Source organism: Cibotium barometz, chromosome 24 (assembly GCF_041138505.1).
Source record: "Cibotium barometz isolate CiBa-2024 chromosome 24, ASM4113850v1, whole genome shotgun sequence".
NCBI lineage: Eukaryota > Viridiplantae > Streptophyta > Polypodiopsida > Cyatheales > Cibotiaceae > Cibotium > Cibotium barometz.
The window spans coordinates 41,525,697-41,542,647 of NC_141069.1; positions in this window are offsets into that span (position 1 = coordinate 41,525,697).

Genomic DNA, 16,951 nt, shown 5'->3' on the forward strand with positions numbered 1-16,951 from the left:
CATTAGACAATAGGACACTCATGAAATCAACATGGATGTTGGGCTCCAAAAAATCCATTAAAAAATCCCTATGGTTTTTTTTCCCTTCATAAAATGATGTCTTACGCCACACAAAAGCAAACAAAATTCCTTGCTTGCTCCCAGACAGGCTTGTTATAAGAACTACAATTCTTGGGTACCCTTATCCTCTTGATTGCTTGCACCTGTGCGTTGTCAACGTACTTTGAAAGAATGTGTGTCCTTCTGTTCACGTATAAACATCTTGAAGTGCTTGAATGAAGATGGATATTGCAATCCATACCATTTTTTGAACATGTTCTCTTCGTATGTGTGTCTTTCTCAAGTTTATATAAATAACTTATAGAGCTCGAATGAGCATGAACATGAAGGCTATGATTATATTCGACGTGAGGAATCACATGGTTGATAATTCTAAATTCATTACCACATTTGAATCTGAGTTACACGTCATTCATCAAGTCATAGGATTTTCGTGCTCGTTTATGTGAGTGAAGTTTTTTAAAAAAAGCCATACATGAAGTATGGCGGGGAGTTGGCACAATCCTCCCTGAAATTCTATAAATTTAGGAGAATGTGCCCTTCTCCCATTTCCCAAATAGCACTTTCGATATCTAAAGTGGAACGAAACACCTTCAGTGTTGAAGGTGGCCATTAGTCCTACGTATTGATTCATGATACAAAACTCATTTTCAAATGTGGTAATGAATTTGTAATTTTCTAATTTGCAAGGTACTTTTGAATCCCCATTGAACATAAGAACAATTTGTAATTATCCTTTTTGCAAGGTACTTCAAGATCTCCATCGGTTATAAGTATAGGCATTGATTCCTCGATAGAAGAAGCGCCTCTATAACACCCTTTCCAAGTATGTTTACAGATTCATGTTCTTTCGATCAATTCAAGATATTCTATTGCCACCATCACAACCTGCTCATTTGCCCCGACGATGTCTGGCTCGCCCATCGTCGTCCGGTTGGGGTTCTATGTCAATGCTAATGCCGAGGCCTTGCGCTCCATCTTTGTCGCCCACGAAGGCAAGAAAGAGTTTATAGTCTACCAAGTCAAATTGCTCAATATTGTCTATTACGGGCGCTTTACACACGACATGACCTCCCAGCTCAGAGAAAACCTTAAGGACCTGACGTTCTGTGATTGGGTGCTGCCTCGCTTCTCCACCACCACACCCACAATGACACCATCGTCGCCAGTGTCGTCCTCATGGCCACCATGAAGTAGTACTTTGACTATAGTTTCTATATTATGTGTGGAATCCCTGAAGTGACACTGGCAGGCTCAATAGAGGACTGGGAAGAGATTGACATGCGGGTAGAGAAGCTGCAGGTGGGGGGCTATGGCAAGGTTTGCGTCTCGTGGGCTGTGATGCTGAGGAAGATAATTAGGAAATTCATTTAGACGAGTAGGAATGCGCTTGACATGGAGTTTTGGTCGAAGATTTTCCATTACACGTCGGGAGGATCAAGGCCAAGCTATTGAGCAGGTGGATAACGTGTTTGATAGGCAAGGCAACTGGCAGGCAGACAACTTTAGCCACCGATCAGGACATCTATGGCATCACCATGGGCTTCGGAGCCTGCTCCGATAAGCACACTTCCCAAGTGGAGGAGGTGCAAGTGGAGTTTGTGAGGTTCCTAACCGTCAGCTTGTTTGGAGCTGGTCCTCATAAGGGGAGGGGGGGGCCATGACACGGGCGGCCATGGCTGTCCTACTCAACTCTCTGCTGCTGGGTCTCTCTCACATCTGGTGGAATGACCTACTACAGGCCCTGGCATTCATCACTATCTGCCACCCGCCCGTCAACTCCATTAACATCCCAGGTTAGTCGTTGCCCCCTTTGAAAAAATACACATGCTCTCGCACGTGCGTGTGCACATACCCCCCCTCTCTCTCTCTCTCTCTCTCTCTCTCTCCCCCACCAATGTCGTGAGGTTTTCCTTGGCCCCCAAAACCCTGATTTCTCAATGCTTTTTTCTCATCGCAGTTGCTGTGTGTTTTTTTTGGCATACCTTGACTGAGTTTCAGAAACCTCAATTTGTCTTGCATGTGTTTTTTTTTAAACTGTTGAAATTATGTTATTTATGTGTTTCCTAAAATGGCTTCGGAGGTCTCTAGAAGGGCTTGGTGGTTTTCCCTTCCTTGCAGTGGGGTCCATGGCCAGGTGCACCATGTCGTATCCACTAGGTACATTTTGCAAGCTTGTATATGCTTGAGAATCCCTAACTATCTCATGCACAAGATGTCTTCATGCATAAATGCAAGCAAGTACTCTCTCTCTCTCTCTCTCTCTCTCTCTCTCTCTCTCTCTCACACACACACACACATCATCATCATCATCAAAACCAAGTGCACTCCATGCTCTGAAGCTTGCAAAACAAGATTGTTTTTTTTTTATTCTTTTACCATGTTTTGTGTGAGTGCTTGGTTAGCATACTTCTTGTAGTGTAGAGAATACTTGAAATGCTCGAATGAACATGAATTTGAAAGCATACTTGGAAGCAATGCTAGACTGCCATCCGCGACGATCGATGAGCCACATTTGAATTTGAGTTACACATCGTTGCTCAAGTCATATGAACTTTGTGCTTGTTTGTGCAAGTGAAAAAGAAAACCATACATAAAGTATGGCGAGGAGTTTGCACAGTCCTCCCTAAAATTTTATAAACATAAAGGAATGTGCCCTTCCCCTGTTTCCCAAATAAACATAAAGGAACGTGCCCTTCCCTTGTTTCCTCTCTAAAATTTTATAAACATAAAGGAACGTGCCCTTCCCCTGTTTCCCAAATAACACTCTCAGTATCGAAAGTGGACCAAAGATACACCATCAGTGTTGAAAGTGGCCATTAGTTTGTTCAAATATAAAAGAGTGAAAAATAGGAATACCTTTATCAGTCTGCGATATTGAAATCGATGATGCGACGAGTCTCATGTGATATTGTTTCACGATCGCTGATTAATATAGAGCTATAAGGTGCGCACGAGTCATCTTCAACCTCGTAACCAAAGCCGTAATCTATAAAAAACATCCAAATCAAGAACAAAATTAAGATGTAGGCAAAGTAAGTGGCTATCAAGGTAGCTTAATCAAATAGCTAAACCTAAAGAGGGCATGCTTGAGGAGCTTCTTTCTCGGGATGTTTTCTCTTGGAGTGCATTGATTTCAAGATATGTACAACATCGCCAAGTGTGGTGCTTTGGCGAGAGCACCACACTTGGCATACATATCAAACACAATCCTGCCAAGCACCATATCATTTCCAAACAACCCTTGTCTAGTAATCTTATCATGAATTTGTTTCTCTTTATCAGCTGCCTTTATGCTGCCACAAGCTTTCTTGATACAAGGAAAGGTCATTGCATCTGCAGAGAGGTCCTCATGCTCCATCTGTTCAAAATAATTTATTGCATCCTGACCATGCCCCTTCTGAGCATGCCCACTAGCCAGGGATGTGGCCGTTTTCAAGAGAAAAACACAGTCACACACCGGCATGTGCAACCCTAGGGTCGTTGGCCACCATCTAAAGGGAAGAAGCTCACTTGTAGCCAGGCCTGCCCATATAATGGGCTAGCGTTGGCACTCACCCAGTCAGAGCCAGTCAGAGAGACGTGGTGGGCTAGACCACTACACTTGTCATCACAAGATCAATGAAAGGCGTGGAGTCATGGGTGGTGCTATGCACCGTAGCCTACACTAAACATAGAAGGGTAGCTTACCTCCCAAAAATGCCTTGTCATTGCCTGCCCCTCCTTTGTGTCGGCAGTAGAGCTATGTAGCGTGTAAGGTCCCTGTCCCCACCGCGCAACGAATTCAAGGGTGCTAGCAGCGGAAGTAGCACTTCTTACGCGGGGCAGGGTCCTACACTCGGGGCCTCGCCCACGGATATCCGGACAAGAGACTAATCCATCGGTTCTTCCAAAACCGAACTCGAAAAAACTTCCCTTGCCCGGAAAGCACGGGCCATCGATTTTAGATCAAGGTTGCTAAATTATTACAGAGGGTAGAATATTTAGGCTTTTAAGCATTCCTATGGGATTTGGTGTTAGGCCAACACTAGAAATGGTGGTGGGTTATGGATAAGGTGAAACATAAATTTGAAAAGTGGAAAGTGAGGCAATAAGTAGGCTGGTTGTTTTGAAGCATATTTCAATCCCTACCACTAGATACTTCTTCTCATGATAGAACTTAAATCCCTTGAGTTTATGTGTAGGAATTTCTTATGGGGTGGAGATGCAGACTCTTCAAGCACCCCAAAGTAGCTTGGAAATATTGCACTTCACCAAAATAAAAAAAATGAGGGCGGGATTGGTCTCCTTGATTTAGGAGAATTGGTAGAGATTAAATAGATGATCAAAAAATTATCCAACCCAATTCTCCTTGATTTAGGAGAATTGGTAGAGATTAAATAGATGATCAAAAAATTATCCAACCCAAAGGAAGATTGGACTCATTTGTTGCACAGAAATGCCTCAGGGATCTAGAAATCTTTGGAATAGGTCCAAAGATTTCGAGATCCCTATTCCAAAGATTTCGAGATCCCTTTGTATTTCAATAGAACCCATATATGATATCAAACCTAAGGGTTAGTCAGTTAATCAAAAGGATCTAGAAATATTTGAAATAGGTCCAAAGTCGACCTTACCATCACTGCAAATATAAAGTTTAAAGTAGGCTTGTTTCATTTGGACTAGGTGCAAAGTCAACCTTACCATCACTAAAAATATCAGGCTTAAAGTAGGCTTGTTTCATTTGGACTCAATTTGGTCCTCCATGGTCTGCGAGGATTATATACAACCTAGTCTTCACTCATATGCATGCAAGGTGCTAAGAAAGGTGTTTCCACTTGGGGAGATATATGGGATTATCAAAGGCCCATATGGATGCATGTCCGGAGATGAACTCAGAGAAGCATTCAAGCTAAATGAGGATGACCTATGTTAGATATTTGGTAGTACTACATTGTGAGGTCATGTACTTATGCCATGGGCCTTTTTATCCTAGTGGGTTTTTTTCGATGGCCATGTAGGTGTGAACGGGCACCTTAAGATTAGCTGGTATATATAAGCAACCTTGTCCTCAGTTTAGGGTTCCTGTTCATTTTTTACTTCATTATACCTTGAGTTCTTCCTCCTAGTGAACGAGCCTTCTACTTACACTCTCTCTCTATCTCTCCCTTTTGTTCTATTTAAAATGTGGACATTGAGTGAGTGAGTGTTTGTAGCTTTGATTACATTTAAAGCTAGGATTCAACAACAAGTTCCTCAAATTACTGTTGACCAAAGAAGATGGAATTCACATGATGCTCAAGCTTTGGCATTAATTGCCTTGTCAATTATAAAAGGTCTATTGTTCTGCACATTCACTCTCGTAAAACATGCATCTTGCTTGGAACACTTCTAGAAGTAATGTATCAGGCTAAAAATGATGCAAGGATTGTAAGGAAAATTGATAATGAAAATATGCAAGAAAAGGGGTCCATGAATGATCATTTGAAAAACTTATAGGACTTGAGAGAACAACTTCTCAATATTGATGAAGGCATTCTTGAATAGGACATGATCAACATCACCCTTAATTCATTGCTTGAATCTTATCTAGGTTTAAATACTTCCTTTCAGCTTTCTTTGAGAGGACATGCATCCCCTCTTATCTATCAAGAGCTTGTTAGCTTATTATTGCAGGAAGAACAATCTAGAAAGAATGTTTGAGAGTTCTAGTAGTGATCAAGCTTTGGCAACTAAGGATAACGGTAAGAAATTTTAGTGAAAGACCAATTCCAACAAAACTTCTAAGGCTAAGGGTGATTTCAAAAATCCAAAGAAGGTGACTTGTTGTTTGCCAAAAACCTAGCCATGCAATTGAAAATTACTTTAAACTTCAAAATAAAGAAAATAAGAAGAAGGAATCCAATAAGAGTTCTCGCAGTTTTGCCCGTTGAGACGAATAAGAGTTCTAAGAAAGAGAACTTAGCTAATGTAGTTATCCATCAAGACTTCTCACTTAAGGACATTTGATGTTATGATATTGAACACGATACACGTCCCAATGCAATTTGATGTTATAACATTGGTTTCTTGAAAATGGTGCTTCTAAGTGCACAACTTCTCAAAGAAGTTTGGTCAAACATATGGAGAATACACAGTGGTCACACTATTACGTGTGCCAATAACAATGGCTCTTATCCTGTTAAGGTATTGGTAAGATTGTTATCACCATTGTGTGGTGAGGATCTTTATCTTGAAAATTTCCTTTCTGTTCTAGGTATTCACAAAAATCTACTTTTTATGCCCACTCTAGCAAGAGGAGGGTCTAAATGCATTGTCTGTGAGATAGAGACAATGATAAGATAAGATTTCATTTTCAATTTACCTACAAATCTCCAAGCCCACGAAGCTCACAACCCAAGTGGATGTGAAAATGTAAACCATTGTGATATCTCACATGAGTTCAAGAAGCTCATTATGGTATCTCACATGAGTTTGAGAAAGTGCTAAGATGGAGAATTTTGAAAGGGGTTGTTGAGAAGGAAAAATTTCATAGAAGTAAAGTTAAATAAGTTTTATTAGAGGGTTCAAACTTAAGCTTGAGCTACCCACAGGGAGAAATTTTCAAGACTTGGAAAGGGAGTCCACACCTATATTTTTTGTGTAAAGGTAATCTGAATGATTTTTCTTTGCGAGTGTATGCAGCAACACTCTCTGCCAACAGTCAGTCCCCTCTACCTAGGACTCCACTACTGGGTGATCCCTCTTCTGTCCACATGCCCACCTCACACACACACACACACACACACACACACACACACACGTGTAGGGTAGAATTGAATATAAGAGGGAGTGGATGCCTGCTTGAAGCTCCTCGTGAAAGAGGGTACATGGATATGGCATAGTTGTTTGTAGTGGAAAGGGGCGCTGCTTTGGCAAAGTTGCTAGTGGTGGAAAGGGGGCATTGTGTGGAACAGAGAAGAGAGCCTCTTCACGATGCATCTGCTCGGGAATCAGGTGTTGTTCCCCATCACCACCCTATGCATCTCTTTATCATCACCAAGAATCAATCTCTTATAGTTCATGGCATGTCCCCCACCTAGCATTTTCTCTCTTAGTATAACTCTTTTGGCTTGTCTCTTGAAACCATCGATGGGGTAGAAATGGAGGGATATATCAAGCTCAAAAAATATTATGGACCTCTAACCCAAGAAATGCTCGCCCAAGAGAATCTTCTAAAACAAAAGAAAGAGCTAGTCAAAGAAAAATCTAGACAAGCTCAAGAGGAAGCCAAGGCAAGGGAAGCCAAAGCAAAATAGAGAATCCAAGGGAGAACGCTACATGTAAACATGACTTCACTCACCTTGCTTGAAGAGGATGACCTGGATATTGAGCTGGCATGCCTCAGTGTAAATGTCTCTACAAAGGGTAGACACACAAAGAGAGCATTGCATTGATTGATAATGGATCGACTCATAACTTGATTTCCTATGAAACATGGGTAGCTCTAAACAAATCCCATCTAGAGGCAACTAGTGCACAGGTTCACAGTGTGCATTTATCAAATTACGCAAACAATGGGATTTTTGAATGCTACCTCCATCAGAAATAATGCCTTAATGAATGCTCTCCGTCCAAGAACTCCCTCAAAGGAGTGACCAAACCGATAAGCTTCGTCAACTCATCGAGCATACTTTGGAGATAGGCTCTTTGCCGATGACCCCTTGGGCCCCTTCTCAAACTTTCACTTTGTTTTTATCTAAACTAACACTCTCCCTCCTTCAATATGAAATTAATCTTATAGAAGACCTCAATTTAGGAGATCTAATGCTTATACATTAGAATACAGAGAGAGACACTAACCCTACATTGGTAATGGGAATACTAAGGAGTGATGCCATTCTTACTAACCCAACTGATATCTTCTTTTTCTAGTTACATCCCATCGTGCTCAACCTTCATAGTTGGTGTTGGGTGTTACAACATTCTGTCATTATGGATGATAGTGTTGACAAACTCGACCTGTTCATGCGAGCCAGATGACATGATATCCACACGAGCCAACTATGAGGTTGTTGCTCGAAGCTACTAGTGGATCATTAGCCATAGGTGGGTTGAAGTTTATGAAACACACCAATATCTAAATTTATCTAAATCAACCTTATATCATCCCCTAGGGATTATAAAACTATATAAAAAGATAAACATCTCGAGGCAATGCTAACTAATGTTATATATGATTTTGATCGTGAACATATTGAATATCCAACTATAGCCCAAGAAGAGATCAAAGACCTCCATGAGTTATGAAAACTATGAAACCCCCACAACCTCCACCTAGTTCAGGGGAAGGGCAAGAGGATAATCCATGATCCTCAACCCCTGTAACTTACCCCGTGTTTACTTCCCTTTCAAGTAAACTGCTAAATCTCTATCCTAGTGTATCCTAGTGTTTACTTCCCTTTCAAGTAAACTGTTAAATCTCTATCCTAGTGTATCTCCTACTAACCAAACTGAGGAAGACTATATATTTTCTCTTTACACTTTTACCCCTATTGAATTTCCCACTAACCCTCTCAATTCCCTCCTCGTATGAGGCCCTTGTATTCTATAGCTATAAAGACTCAATGACATTTTCATCAGTAAAAGCTTGTAAATCATCACAAGGAGGTAGATTACGTACCTCTATCTCCACCAAGGTAGCTCAATGAGGTACGTAATCTACCTCCTTGTGATGATTTACAAGCTTTTACTAATGAAAATGTCATTGAGTGTTTATGAGCTACAGAATACGAGGGCCATACGAATCCCCTCTTAAATCTCAAATTGATGTTCAAGGTGCTGATGCACAGTACCCTTTGAACCAACATAGAGAATCTTACCAGAAGCCTACTCTACCATGCAGTTGAGGCGGCAACCATATGTGCCATATCCTCTCCGTGCCCCAATGCCAAACTTAGAGGAGTTGCTACCAATGGGAGGTGAAGGCACTTTGTGGGAAAATGTGGCAAAGCACACCAAACTAGCAACCCCACACTTGGCCGACCTGTTAGAAGTCCGCAAGGTGGTACAAGAAGCATCCAATCCATACATGGGGTGGATATATAGCAATAGATAATACCAAGCCCGCTTGGTGGACTTTGGAATATAGCCCCACTAGCAAAAGGAGTATCTCACATTTCCAGAGTACAACATTTAGTACCAATGCTCCCCGCCAACACAAAGAGTGGACCCATTATATATGCCAATCAAAAGGTGGCTCGCTCCTTTACAGTTCCACGAGGCAAAGCAACGAGATTCCCATGTATGCTATAACTTCCCTCAGTTCTTGCTATTAACATTTCAAGATATAACCAGTCAAGGAAATCAGATGCTAATGTGGATACGAGCATGGCAGAACACCAGATCTCGACATAGTGGCTGTTGTAAGATTTTTGAAGTGATCATAGTTCTCATCAATCAACCACAGGAAAGGTATGATGGATATGAAGCAGAACAATTATGCTTTGACATGAACAGAGGCCCGGATGAATGCGGAATGATGCTATATTATCATCGCCTCAGGTGTCTACCAGGATACATGTTTAAAGACATGGTAGACACCAAGTCCTGGACATCACACTTAGCATTAAGAAGAACCCTCAAAAAGCTTCAATCACGTTGAAACTTTTATAGACATGAGTTGGGCGACTAGGTATTTCAACCTAGGTAAAGGTTCTGTGAGGACAGAACCTGCATCAGGTAGGGGAGATGTTAATCCCATTTTGGATTAACAAAGATGCTCCTCCATTTGAGGACATTAATAAGTGTTATGTAAAGGCACTATAAAGGTTGTACATTATGAGATACTAGCAAGCCAAGGCTTTAGTTTTATAGTAAGTTTTGGGTGCCCAAGTGTGAATAAGGACTAGTTGTATATGAGGCAATTTCTCATAATGGAAACACACAATCTCCCTTTGTGCTATGAGAGCTCTTGTCTTGTCTTGTGCATGAGAAAGAGCGTGTGTGTGTGTGTGTGTGTGTGTGTACTTTAGTGCATGTGCCTCTTCTATGCTTGTGTATGGGAGAGTGAGACGATGATTGCCTTGCATTGTGGTGTGAGCGACTCCACGGTGATAGAGTGGAGATGAAGATTGGAGGATTGGAGCTTCCAAAAGAGCAAGCTTGGAGAGCCTCAAGGGACGTGAGTGTGCATTGTTTCTTCCGATTATGAATGTGTGGAGTTCTCTTGGGAGGTGCAGTAGGCCATAACATTTAGTCATACAACTCGCACATTGGATTGATTATTGTGCAAAATATCAAGACATTCATACAACGTACCATCTTTTAACATGTCGATTTGAAACCATTAACTCAAGTACCTTGCGCTACCACCAACAACATTGTGTAAATTTTTGTTGCCTAATGCTATGAGCCATGCAATGCCTAGATCTAACTTGAGAAATAAATAAGACTTGAGTTAGAGCCTCAATATCATGAGGGAGCCTTGAAATACCCTTGCTCTCAGACAACTTGAGTTTTTGCTTAAGATTGAGTTCTAAACCTCGGTTCAAGCTTAAGTTTGAACCTTAATATCTCGAGGGAGCTTTGAAGCTCTCATGTAGACTTGAGATTGAGCACTAAGATATGATAGGCTCAAACTTGAGTTTGAGCCTAAGGCTAAGTCCCAAACAAGCCCAAGTCTCAAACATAGGTTTTCTTGAGCACTAATACCTAGGCTCAAACTTAAGTTTAAACCTTAATTTCTTAAGAGAGCTTTGATAGCCTATCGTAAACATAACTTTGAGCACTAATTCTTAGGCTAAAACTTGAGTTTGGGCCTAAGCCCTAAGTCCCAAGGCCATGTCTAAAACTTAGGTTTATTTGAGCACTAACACATAAGCTCAAACATAAGTTTGGCCTTAATGTGTAAGCTTTGATAGGCACAATGTAGTAAACTTGAGTTTGACAACCAATCTTCCTAAACTCAAACTTGAGATTCAGCTAACCCTTGGAGGGTGATTTTGATCACTCCAAAAGATCCTAGCCCTTTGTATTTTAGTTTTTTTTTCTCGGTGCTTCCAACACTATACATGAGGACAAGGTCCCCTGTCTCCAGCTCTTTGTGTTTTAGGTTTTGGTCAAACCAATATTTTCTCTGTAATTTCTCTACCATAAGCCCATGCGATGCAGTAAGCCTGGTTTCATCAAGTTTTTCTAAGTCAATTAGCCTCTCGGCTAATGCATTTTCTATAAGCCTTTCTTGTACCACAATACGCAGGCTTGGAACTAAGAATTCCATAGGCATTACCGCATCTATACCATAAGTTAGACGAAAGGGAGTGTATCCTGTCACTACCTTATACGGTGTACAATAGACCCATAATGCTGCAGTTAGCTTGTGTTCCCAATCCATTTGACTGGCTTCTAAGGTCTTGGTCAAGATAGCACATAAAATCTTGCTAGTTCTCTCAACTTGGCTGTGGATAATAAGGTGATGATTTCCAATGGATTACAAGGAAATCCTGTGAGTAAATGTTCAATCACATCATTGATGAAATGTGAATCCCAGTCTCACTGACTAATTCTAGTGGTTGGGTAGCCAAATCTCGAAATGATCTGTTCATATACAAGAACTTGGCCGTAGTTCGAGCACCAGCTTTTTAAAGACTCTCGCCTCTTCCCACTTGGTGAAATAATCCGTGGCCACGATCATATAACGAGCTTGTGACACATGCGCTCCTGGACTAATAGGTCCAACAAAATCAATACCCCATTTCTCAAAGGGTTGTCTCACAATTGCAGGCGTAAGTGGCATTATGTCCTTCTATTGCGGAATAGCAAATCACAGACATTTCTCACATCTTTTAAAAATTCTATGGTGTCTCCGAATAACGTAGGCCACCATAGCCTTGCTTGAAGTAGTTGTTGAGATATCGAGCTCATCTAGTGAGGCGATGGACACTGATGACCCGCCTGGGGGACAGGCCCCACACTTACACCACTGGCATGGTTGGTGATATCATGGGTGATATGCGGCCAGTGTGGGATGACAGGCTATGTGACAGCCATTCTAGAGACTGGCATAGTTATGCCAGCTCATTTACTTGGATTCACACTATAGAAAGTCCTAGTATGTATTTGGTTGAGTACCTTTTCATAGGTGTATACTCTTATCTTTGTATATGTGTAGTGTGTTGAGTGTTGAGTCAAGAAGAAGAAGATTTTCAGCCTCTCACCTTGTGTGTTCTCTATTAGGGTTTTGTGAGTGTGTGTGTGCTTGCAAGAGCTCAAGCTCTCTTCTCCCTTGCATCTTTTCATGGTATCGGAGCCTGGTTCATGCTAAGGGCTTAGCTGCAAGCAAGAGAAGCACAGGAAGATTTTTAACCTCTCACCTTGTGTGTTCTCTATTAGGGTTTTGTGAGTGTGTGTGTGCTTGCAAGAGCTCAAGCTGTCTTCTCCCCTGCATCTTTTCATGGTATCGGAGCCTGGTTCATGCTAAGGGCTTAGCTGCAAGCAAGAGAAGCACAGGAAGCGGTACGAGGGTAAGAGCTTCAACTACTCTTCCCTATTTGTGTTGGTGACTACACCCTTGTCGGGAGCTCCATGGGAGGCATCGGCAAACGATCTCTAATTGAGGAGCTTTCTTCGCGGGAGTAAAGCTATAGGGAAACTATACCTTCCTATCGGACAACATTTTTTGGGCCGAAAACGCGTTTCGGGCACGTCAAGACCTCCATTTTTCAGAAAGCAGGTGATTTCGAGCACTGCGCAAGTAAGTCATCGATTCTCTGCAGAACTCTATTTTAAGAACTGCAGGAAGACATATTGGCTGTGCAGACACTGTGTGTGCTGAGCAAGGAGGTCAACAATTGCTATTGGATATATGTATGCACATTGAGGTCACTGGTTGTGACATTTGAGTGTACTACAGTACCGCTGCAGGAAATACAACAGTTTGTGCAAGACAAACCAGAGTGCTATTTCTGGTAAATTTGTGTGTCTGGCAAGATGTCAAATGATGGCATAAACCAGATTGTTGCTGAGAAGCTTGATAAGAACAACTTCCATGCTTGGAGGTTCAGGAGGTTGACAAATTTTTTGATAGGAAGGGGTTATTGGGACTACATAGAAGGTGAGCATGAAGAGGCACCGAAGATACCGGAGATCAATCCGACTGCTACTACAGATGTGAAAGAGTTCAAGGACTGGAACCAAGGAGCTAGAAAAGTTATGTAGTATTGGCTCTCTATCACTATACAGGACACCATGATTGGGCACATACAGGATACCAAGTCCCCCAAGGAGGCGTGGGACACCTTGGTAAAACTCTATGAAACAAATACCAAGGCATGAAAGATACAGTTGAAGAATGAACTTCACACTGTGGAGAAAAAGAGTATGTCTATGAATGACTATGCATTGAAGATAAAGCGTATTATGGAATCCCTTGCATCTATTGGTGTTTCAGTAGATGATGATGATAAGGTGGAAGTCTGTCTACGTGGTCTTGGACCACAATACAAGGCATTCAAGACGTCTATTCAGACTCGGGAAAACATTTCCAATTTTATAGATTTGGTGTCTATGTTGATTATAGAAGAGAAGGGCTTGGGTGAAGACCAATAGTCTTCACAAAACAAAAATAGTTCAAAGCAACATGCCTTCTACACAAGTTCAGGAAGAGGATGAGGTAGAGGAGGCCGTGGACGCGGTCAAGGAGGTGGCCGAATAGGTAATCAGAATTATGGCCACCACCAGCAGCAATAACAACAGTCCCAGAATTCACACACACAACAACCAACAGCAACAACACGCAGGTGGAAGAGGCCAATTCAGAGGCAGGGGGAGTCAAAGAGGTCATAGAAATTGGTAAAGGCAGTATAATGATACACGTGGATGCTTTTACTGTGGTAAGCCTGGACATGTGCAGGCATATTGTTATAAGAAGCAGGCTGACATGCAAAATGGAAAATTGCAACAAAACAACTATGCATTCTCGAGCAAAAACAATGAGGATAATGAAAGGTTGTTTTTTATGCAGCATGTCGTTAATGCCATGTTTGAAAATGAGGATAATGAAAGGTTGTTTGTTATGCAGCATGTCGTTAATGCCATGTTTGAAAATGTTGAAGCAGCACATAAAGATGATGTATAGTATGTTGATTCAGGTGCTTCGAACCACATGACAAGTCATGGGGAGTGGTTCAAGGAGATGAAAAACCTTGAAAGACCAGGTTTTGTGGAAACAAGGGATGACACTGCTCATCCGATTGCCCATGTTGGAGATGTGCCATTGTCTATGTAGGATGGCAAAGTGAAGTACCTTGCAGATGCACTTCATGTTCCGAACATAACAAAGAATCTGGTTTCAGTTGGCCAGATGATTGAGTAGGGTTGTTATGTTGAAGACTTTAAAGACAAGTGCAGGTTGGTTGCAAAAGGCATCAGAGTGGACAGAATGTTTACGTTGAATGTAAACATGCCTACAGTGAGTGCTGCGATGTTTGCAAATGGTTCAGGAATTGTTGCAGACACAGACATTTGGCATAAAAGAATTGGACATGTGAATGTGCAGAGAATGAAGTCCATGCAGACTAAAGGAATTGTGACAGGGCTGCCAAAGTTTAAGTTGAAGGTATGCAAAAAATATGTGAAGCATGCCAATTTGGAAAGCAAACAAAGCATGTATTTCCACGTAACAGATATGTAAGCAGAAATGCACTAGATGTTGTGCATTCGATGTATGGGGTCCTATGAAGACCATGTCTATGGGAGGCTGCAGGTATTATGTGACATTTATTGATGACCACACAAGGAAAGTGTGGGTATACTTCATGAAGGAGAAGAGTGAGGTGTTCACTCACTTTCACAATTTCAGAGTTATGGTTGAAAACCAAACAGGGAAATATGTAAAGTGCCTAAGGTTAGATGGAGGGGGAGAGTACTTCTTCAATGAGTTCTCTAAAGTTTTCAAGAAGAATGGTATTCGATACACTCTGCAGCAAAATGGAGTTGCTGAGCGGAAAAACAAGCACATTGCTGAGATTGCACGAGCATTGATGGAAGAGAAGAATATGCCGCATAGCTATTGGACTGAGGTTGTTTCTACAGTAGTTTACATCATGAATAGGACTCCAACTATAGCCATACATGATGTAACTCCAGAGGAGAGGTTTAGTGGGGCAAAAAACCTGATTTGTCTCATCTGAAAGTCTTTAGATGCATTGCATATGTGCATGTGCCAGATGAGCTGAGAACTAAGCTGGATCCACAAAAGCTGAAAAATGTGTGTTTATTGGATATTTCCTTGAGCAAAAGGGATACAGGTGTTATAACCCTGCTACACGTGAGTTGAGGGGGGTAAGCAGGGATGTTGTTTTTGATGAGATGAGCAGCTGGTTTGCTGTTGAAAAAGAAGCTACTTTGGGGCTGATGTGAGTGGAAATATGGTTGCACAAAATGCAAGTCAGCACAATCACAGTCTTTGAGTGGACCAGGAGAGTCCTCATCTAGTGCTTCAGTTGATAGACCATGGAGTGGCAGGCTGCGTCATAATACCAGTCTGCAAATGTGATTAGTACATCACATAAAGGCAAAGAGAAAGTGGTTGAGCCCCTTAGTATGCCTGACATTTCTGCAGGGCATTCTCATGTTGATGGAGAGTCTAGTGGCTCAGAGATGAGCCTTGATGAGGAACTTGGGAACTTGCTATGAGAACACCTAGTGTAAAGAAGGCTATGGAAGCTATGAATGCAAAGTTACGAAGATCTGGGAGAGTGAAGAATCCTGTGAAGAGGTTTACCTATGATGGTTATGTGGCACATCACTATGCATACATGGCAAAAGTTATACAGGTTGTAGAGCCCACATGTATTGATAAGGCTGTTGGAAATGTGTGTTGGGAGAAAGCTATGGATGAGGAGATGGATGCACTATATGGAAATGAGACTTGGGATTTAGTGCAATTGCCTGAAGGCAAGAAAGCCATTGGAATGCAAGTGGGTGTACAAAGTAAAACATAACAGTGATGGAAGCATAAGCAGGTACAAGGCTAGATTGGTAGCCAAAGGATATGCACAGACATATGGCATTGATTTTATGAGGAAATTTTCAGCCCAGTTGCCAAGATGGCATTAGTGAGAGTTGTGATAGCAGTGGCTGCATCAAAGAAATGGTCTTTACATCAGATAGATGTAAAGAATGCATTCTTGCATGGGGATTTGCAGGAAGAGGTGTTTATGTTGCAACCACCTGGTTATAAGGATGTGAGTCACCCCGAGCATGTTTGAGGGTTGAAGAAAGCCTTGTATGGCTTAAAACAAGCACCAAGAGCATGGTGTGACAAGATTTCTGAATATCTTGTCACTATTGGCTTTCATGTAGCCAAGGCAGATTTCTTGCTGTATGTGAGACACAGTGATAGAGGGGTTGTGCTTGTTGTCATCTATGTAGATGACTTGATCATTACGGCGGGGGACCATGATGCAGAGATCTTTGATGTAAAGATCTTACTTAGACAGAAGTTTGAGATGAAGGATCTGGGGGAGCTCAGATATTTCTTGGGCATTGAGGTGATTAGGTCACCATATGGTATTACTGCAGAGACAGTATGGCTTGGACATGTTGTCCAAGTATGGTATGACATGCTGTAAGCCTATCTCAGTGCCATTGGATCAGAATGGCAAGTTGAGTGCAGATTCAGGAGAGATTTTGGAGGATCCTACTATGTTTAGGCACATAGTAGGAAGCTTGATCTACATGACGATCACCAAGCTGGATTTGAGCTATGTTGTTGGGTTGGTGAGTCAGTTTATGCAGGTTCCTCAGAAGCCGCATTTGGATGCATTGAGACACATACTGAGGTATGTGAGGTCTACTTTGCATTGTGGACTATTTTATGAAATTGGGACAGAGATATGTGTACAACATGGGTACACAGATGCTGATTGGG